We start from the raw sequence: 8,005 nt of genomic DNA, 5'->3' as shown, positions 1-8,005 counted from the left end.
ATGAACTTTTTCATTTTCAGGAGGACAATAAGGGGATTATAAATGAAAGTTTCACTCCTAAATACTGACCAAAATAATTACCTTTTATGGATTTCATAGGCTGATATAACCAATCCAAAGTCAGAACTAAAACGGGAAAGAAAAAAAGTTAAATAAAGATAAGACAATGATAGTATTTATTCCTAGATATACAGATAAGTATAATGAAATAACATAGTCTCGATCATGGTGAAAGGGCTGTCAGGTTTGAAAAAAACTGTGTATGTGCACATCTAACTCATAAAGAACTTGTAAATATGGAGGAAAATATATGTAAGTTCTTATTCATTTAATTTTTATTTATTTACTTCCCATTCAACCAATTTCAAAAAAGGATCTGAGGCAGAATTCCTTTCTAAACTATGTAAGACCCCACTAGTGAAAGCTGGTAGCAACAGTGGAAGTGGTGTTAGCATGGCTACTGATTTTCCTGCCCATTTCCAGACCAAGGTCTTTTATACCAGGCTGGTGCTGCCCTCCCACAGTCCCTTGATTCAAAGAAAAATAAATAAATATTTATTTTACCATTTGTCAGTATGTCTGACTTTTTAAAAGCCAGCCCATCAAACATAAAAATAACTATACGGTGTATGTATACAACTTCCATTGTTTACAGCAATTATGACAAAAGAAAGGCAGAGAAAGAGGAAATATTTCCTTCTGGCATTTCTAAGTAGCTTCTGACATAATATAAGTTACTGCATTTTAATAATACAAACTTTCCAGGATATTTCATTCCCCCTAGCAACTGCCAAAACAGCATTCTGCGAACACTAAAAAAGGAGAAAAATAATGATTCTGCCAAATACAAAAATAGTATCTCTCGGTGAAAGAGTTAAGAAACTGATGAGCTCTGTAATAGATTTTCTTTGATTCTAAACATATCATAAGATATCCTAGCAACTCAATGGATGCATTCAGCACCTTATACCTTGAAAGAAATTCATAAATTTCACTAAAAACTTTACTATCAATGCCACAGCACTTTTCCCAAACATTTTCTACCACAAAATTGTTTCATCACATACCTATGAATATCTTGCAAAATACTAACATTCCCAGAACACAGCTTAGAAATCAGTTATACAGAATTTAATAATTTATCATCCAGCAATATAGATAATCGAAGTACATATACGTGCTAAAGAAGGCAAAAAAGGGGGGGGGGGCACGGGGGATTTGTAAGTAGAGAATACTCTTCAAATATTATATGCAGCAGACCTGACTGCTACTTTCTGCTACTTCCCATTCAGTCTTACTCAGTTTCTCTACATTTTCAAGAATTCCTTTCTATTTTCCTAATTTTAATTCTTCAAGAAACACTCATGACTATCTGAATCAACCATACTCAAATTTTTATTTACAGATAAAAGAAAAACCAAATATAACTAAGCAAAACTACACTGAGTCTATGTAAGTAATCATGTAAATAAATGTACTACTAAAATGAACAAAATGTACTAATTAAAACACGTTCCCCTTTTTCAGGAACAGTAGTTTTAGCTAAAGTAAACATGACAGAGAAAAGCTAGAATATATATAGAATAACTCTGAAAGGATACAAAAAAAAACTGATAATAATGGTTGCCTCTTAAGAATATACAATGGAAAAAAGACAACCTCTTTATTTTTTTTTTCTCATTAAACTTTTTTTAATGGGTCTCAAATTCTGTGACAGATTTTTGGTCAAGTTGTTTTCATTAAAAAGTACTGATTTTAAAAACTAACAACTTAAACTGCCACACACAAAACATATGGTCCACAAAAACATTCTCCTTTCCTTCTGAAGGTTTTACGATGCATTGTTATCATTAACCAGTCTTTCACTATTAAATTTAAATGGCCAATTGAGACAAACAATTCTGAGACCGTTCTTCCACCATTGATTAAGATTGGGGTGGCAGGTGTTGGGGATAATATTCATTTAGCCTTCTGAGCTTTCTGGGCAGACTTGGTGACCTTGCGAGCTCCAGCTGCCTTCTTGTCCACTGCCTTGATGACACCCACAGCGACTGTCTGTCTCACGTCACGCACAGCAAAACGGCCCAGGGGAGGATAATCAGAGAAGCTCTCGACACACATGGGCTTGCCAGGAACCATATCAACAATGGCAGCGTCACCAGATTTCAAGAATTTAGGGCCATCTTCCAGCTTCTTCCCAGAACGACGATCAATCTTCTCCTTCAGCTCAGCAAACTTGCAAGTGATGTTAGCTGTGTGACAATCCAGCACAGGTGCATATCCAGCACTGATTTGGCCTGGATGGTTCAAAATAATCACCTGAGCTGTGAAGACAGCAGCTTCCATGGGTGGATCATTTTTGCTGTCTCCAGCCACATTGCCACGACGGACATCTTTGACACGTTCTTCACATTGAAGCCCACATTGTCCCCAGGAAGGGCTTCACTCAATGCTTCATGGTGCATTTCTACAGACTTCACTTCAGCTGTTACATTGACTGGAGTAAAGGTGACCACCATGCCAGGTTTGAGAACACCAGTCTCCACACGACCCACAGGGACAGTACCAATACCACCAATTTTGTAGACATCCTGGAGAGGCAAACGCAAGGGTTTGTCAGTTGGGCGAGTTGGTGGCAGGATGCAATCCAGAGCTTCAAGCAGGGTGGTTCCACTGGCATTGCCGTCCTTACGGGTGACTTTCCATCCCTTGAACCATGGCATGTTAGCACTTGGCTCCAGCATGTTGTCACCATTCCAGCCAGAAATTGGCACAAATGCTACTGTGTCGGGGTTGTAGCCAATTTTCTTAATGTAGGTGCTGACTTCCTTAACAATTTCCTCGTATCTCTTCTGACTATAGGGTGGCTCAGTGGAATCCATTTTGTTAACTCCAACAATTAGTTGTTTCACACCCAGAGTGTAAGCCACAAGGGCATGCTCGCGGGTCTGCCCGTTCTTGGAGATACCGGCTTCAAATTCACCAACACCAGCAGCAACAATCAGGACAGCACAGTCAGCCTGGGATGTGCCTGTAATCATGTTTTTGATGAAGTCTCTGTGTCCCGGGGCATCAATAATGGTAACATAGTACTTGCTGGTCTCAAATTTCCACACGGAGATATCAATGGTGATACCACGCTCACGTTCTGCTTTCAGTTTGTCCAAGACACAGGCATATTTGAAGGAGCCCTTTCCCATCTCGGCAGCCTCCTTCTCGAACTTCTCAATTGTTCTCTTGTCAATCCCGCCACATTTGTAGATCAGATGGCCAGTCGTGGTAGACTTTCCTGAATCTACATGCCCAATGACAACGATGTTGATGTGGGTCTTCTCCTTTCCCATTTTGGCTTAGGTTTAACGGTGGTTTTCACGACACCTGTATCCTGGCAGCAAACCCATTGCGAAAAAGCAACAACCTCTTTAACAAGTGGTGCTGGGAAAACTGGTCAACCACTTGTAAAGGAATGAAACTAGAACACTTTCTAACACCATACACAAAAATAAACTCAAAATGGATTAAAGATCTAAATGTAAGACCAAAAACTATAAAACTCCTAGAGGAGAACACAGGCAAAACACTCTCCGACATAAATCACAGCAGGATCCTCTATGACCCACATCCCAGAATATTGGAAATAAAAGCAAAAATAAACAAATGGGACCTAATGAAACTTAAAAGCTTTTGCACAACAAAGGAAACTATAAGCAAGGTGAAAAGACAACCTTCAGAATGGGAGAAAATAATAGCAAATGAAGAAACAGACAAAGGATTAATCTCAAAAATATACAAGCACCTCCTGCAGCTCAATTCCAGAAAAATAAATGACCCAATCAAAAAATGGGCCAAAGATCTAAACAGACATTTCTTCAAAGAAGACATACAGATGGCTAACAAACACATGAAAAGATGCTCAACATCACTCATTATCAGAGAAATGCAAATCAAAACCTCAGTGAGGTACCATTACACACCAGTCAGAATGGCTGCTATCCAAAAGTCCACAAGCAATAAATGCTGGAGAGGGTGTGGAGAAAAGGGAACCCTCTTACACTGTTGGTGGGAATGCAAACTAGTACAGCTGCTATGGAGAACAGTGTGGAGATTTCTTAAAAAACTGGAAATAGAACTGCCATATGACCCAGCAATCCCACTCCTGGGCATACACACCGAGGAAACAAGATCTGAAAGAGACACGTGCACCCCAATGTTCATCGCAGCACTGTTTATAATAGCCAGGACATGGAAGCAACCTAGATGCCCATCAGCAGACAAATGGTTAAGGAAGATGTGGTACATATACACTATGGAATATTACTCAGCCATTAAAAAGAATTCATTTGAATCAGTTCTAATGAGATGGCTGAAACTGGAGCCCATTATACAGAATGAAGTGAGCCAGAAAGATAAAGACCAATACAGTATACTAATGCATATATATGGAATTTTAAAAGATGGTAATGATAACACTATATGCAAAACAGAAAAAGAGACTCAGATGTACAGAACAGACTTTGAGACTCTGTGGGAGAAGGCGAGGGTGGGATGTTCAGAGAGAACAGCATTGAAACAGTATACTATCAAGAGTGAAACAGATCACCAGCCCAGGTTGGATGCATGAGACAAGTGCTCAGGGCTGGTGCACTGGGAAGACCCAGGGGGATGGGATGGAGAGGGAGGTGGGAGGGGGGGATCGGGATGGGGAATACATGTAAATCCATGGCTGATTCATGTCAATGTATGGCAAAAACCGCTACAATACTGTAAAGTAATTAGCCTCCAACTAATAAAAATAAGTGGAAAAAAATAGAAATAAAATGAGAACACCACCCAAAAAAAAAAACAATGGTTGCCTCTAAGAAAGAAAACTAGAGGATACTTTATGGTATATATTTTTGTAGTGCTTGAATTCCTCATCATATGTGAGTATTGATTTTTTGAAAAATAAAATATATATTAAATTTGAAATTTTTTTAACAGTAAAAATATTAAGAATCCATACAGCAAGCATAAGATGATAGGATTTTCCACATACCTCATATATGTGAATTTCCTTAGTTAATAGTTAAAAGACTCACTGTGAAAATTATTTGTTCAAATCTTACATTGACAAGAAATATTAGGATCTCCAGAGGAAAAAACACAAATAGCTATCCATGGCAAAAATAAAACTCATGATCATGTCTTATACTTGGTTTAAACATCTAACTCTTCATTCAATATCAGTAAATCCTTAGTAACATGTGGATTCAAATAAACATCTAAGAAATTAAAATTATTTGAGTTCACAGTCTGGCTGATAAAAAAGCATTTCAAGGCCTAGGAACACTAAGTTTTCTGTGCCTTGATACCACAACAGAAACAGAAAATCCTCAGGGATACAGAGAATGAATCAGACTTAAAACTTAACGGAATGTGGTTATAGAAGTATTGAAAATAACCCATAAGATAAATTTTATATATTAAGATATTCCTGTTTTATTCTAAGGTGAGAAAAAATGGAAATAACCTAAATGCATATTAATACAGGAACTGTTCAGTTATAGAACATACTGTCAATCAGTATCATGAATTTTCATCATTAAATCTGTGGAGCAACATGGAAATTATTGATATTTAGTGAAACCATAATATGAGACTGCATATATTCCATTATCAAAAATATGTTCCTGTGCCATATTTGTGGTGCTTGACTGTCACAGCTCCAAGAGCAAGGAGCTGAAAAAGCTAAAGACTAAGACTCCTACTGTTCAATCACACACACACACACACACATTCATACCTCTCTACCAGGCCACCAGAGGCACTGTCATCTCTTTAGGGCTTAACGCGGGAATGGACACATGTCCGCCACATGAAAAACAAAAAACTTGCTAAAATATTGTTGGCATCCTCAACCAAGATGAAATGCCCCAAAATAACTCATATTCTTTCAAGATTAAAACCCTTCTACCTATCTCAACTCAAGCTTGATTTCCAGTTTTCCCCCTTTTGCAAGTGTAACTCCAGGCTTCATCCTCTTCATTAGACCTAAAACCCTGAAACACAAAATACTTCGACTTCCTCTCTGTCAGTTGATAAGAAATAATTTCAAGAATGAGATACAGAAGTTAGGAAGGGGAACCAGTTTAGTTGAGGGAAATATAATTAATTTGTTCATTCATTCAAGAAAAAGGCACTTTGTGCACTGTATGTACCAAATGTGGAGAACACGGCAATAAACAAAATAAACATAGTTCTCATTCATATCTGGGGAAATTAATGCTGAGTTTATTCTGAATACAAACTGAGTTACTGCTGCTGCTGCTAAGTCACTTCAGTCGTGTCCAACTCTGTGAGACCCCACAGATGGCAGCCCACCTGACTCCTCCATCCCTGGGATTCTCCAGGCAAGAATACTGGAGTGGGTTGCCATTTCCTTCTCTAATGCATGCATGCATGCAAAGTCGCTTCAGTTGCTAGGATAACCCTAACAGATAAGCTTATATTTAGACATAAACACAGTTTTCAAAAAAGTGCAGGCAAGAATCATCACAGGATTGGTTTTTGGAAGATAAGCACACAGAAACTGAACAGAGGGGAATCAAAAAGCCTTGAGTAACTGAATGCTTCACTGAGAATAACAATGCAGATTTGATGGAATGTGCAATAAACAAGATGTCAATTTCACAAACTTTGGAGACCTTAGAGGAAGAAGTTTATTCTGATGACTGATAAAGTCTAGAATATATTACACTAGATCAGTGTGAAGGTTGGGTGGACACAGAAGTTGGAGTCCTCAAAGAGGCAGGACCATTAAGTCAGAGGGGTGGAAAAACATTTTCATTTGCCAAAAATTTTCAACACAGGAGCAATTTAAATCAATATGAGAGACCTTGGAATAAATTTTAATAATATTTCCACAGACAAATTCTCTGAAGAAGGAATTCTTTAAAAGAGGATGACATGCCTTAAGAGACCTGAGGGGAGAAAATTCCCATGAATGCAAACAATAAAATGGGCTGGAGATGAGCTGAAAGAAAAATTAAAAACTGTAAAAGCTAAGTATATGACTCCCAAAAAACATATTTAAGGGAAAATATTCTTTTTAAAAAAAAAAAAAAACGGTACAGAAAGAACACTGGAAAACTCAGGGGAAAAAAATGGAGCTGAGGAAGACGAGAAAGAACTAATAATCATACCTAATTTGGCTCCAATAATAATACCAAAAAATTTTACTAAAATAATAAATACCATCAAGATGTAAATACTTTGTAGCCACTTGTAATATAATCCTCCCTTCTCTTATTTATCGTGCAACTATAAACAAACTATACATTTGGAGAACATGAAATAATCAAATTAAAAGTACTCCTTTGGGAGGTAACATTGGATGATACTGTTTCAACAACAAAAAGGGCAGCAATAAATGAGAACAAGCCACTCAAAAGAAAAAAGAAATGCAAATTTTCTACATTGACAGAGAAAGTGTGGCTAATGTTACCACAGGATTTAGAGTAGCAAAACTAGGCAGGGGGTACTTCTCAGCAAATCTAATGTTTTTAATACTATTTCAACATTTCTTCTCTGACATCAGTTTTTAAAATTAGGAAATTCCAAAGTTGGTCAGAGAAAATTTAGTAATTGTGTAATTTACTAACTTGGGGCTGGGGGAGGAAAATTTTGTGTTTTATTTCAAAACTTACTTTTTATTAAGAGCCACAATGGATTGAATCTGGTGAAGTATTCCATATTTTTATGAGGACAAAATGCTATTAAGACCTACAAACAAAATGTATTTTTATTAAAAATGACTAATGTTCAGTGAAAAGTTCAAAGGCTGGAAAAGAAGCACTAAAAAGAGTTTTTAAAACAACAGTTCTGCTCACTCGGTTACTGGAAAAGTCATTTTCATAGTTAACCTTCAGGGCTAAGCAGCAGCTGGAAAAGCAGCATATTCTATAATGCAGTTAGTAAATGTCATGCCCTATTCTTGAAAGAAGCAAAATACGTTACACCCTTAAAG

General features: G+C 37.3%; 1 pseudogene; it reads right to left on the bottom strand.

The window, feature by feature from the left end:
• Window positions 1-1,662: 1,662 nt before the first annotated feature.
• LOC110145543 (elongation factor 1-alpha 1 pseudogene) lies at window positions 1,663-3,414 on the bottom strand (annotated as a pseudogene).
• Between the last annotated feature and the right edge of the window lie 4,591 nt (window positions 3,415-8,005).

The sequence above is a fragment of the Odocoileus virginianus genome, chromosome 12, assembly GCF_023699985.2.
Source record: "Odocoileus virginianus isolate 20LAN1187 ecotype Illinois chromosome 12, Ovbor_1.2, whole genome shotgun sequence".
Lineage (NCBI taxonomy): Eukaryota > Metazoa > Chordata > Mammalia > Artiodactyla > Cervidae > Odocoileus > Odocoileus virginianus.
The sequence above is the reverse complement of the archived record's forward strand: the minus strand, read 5'-3'. Positions and strand labels throughout refer to the sequence as shown.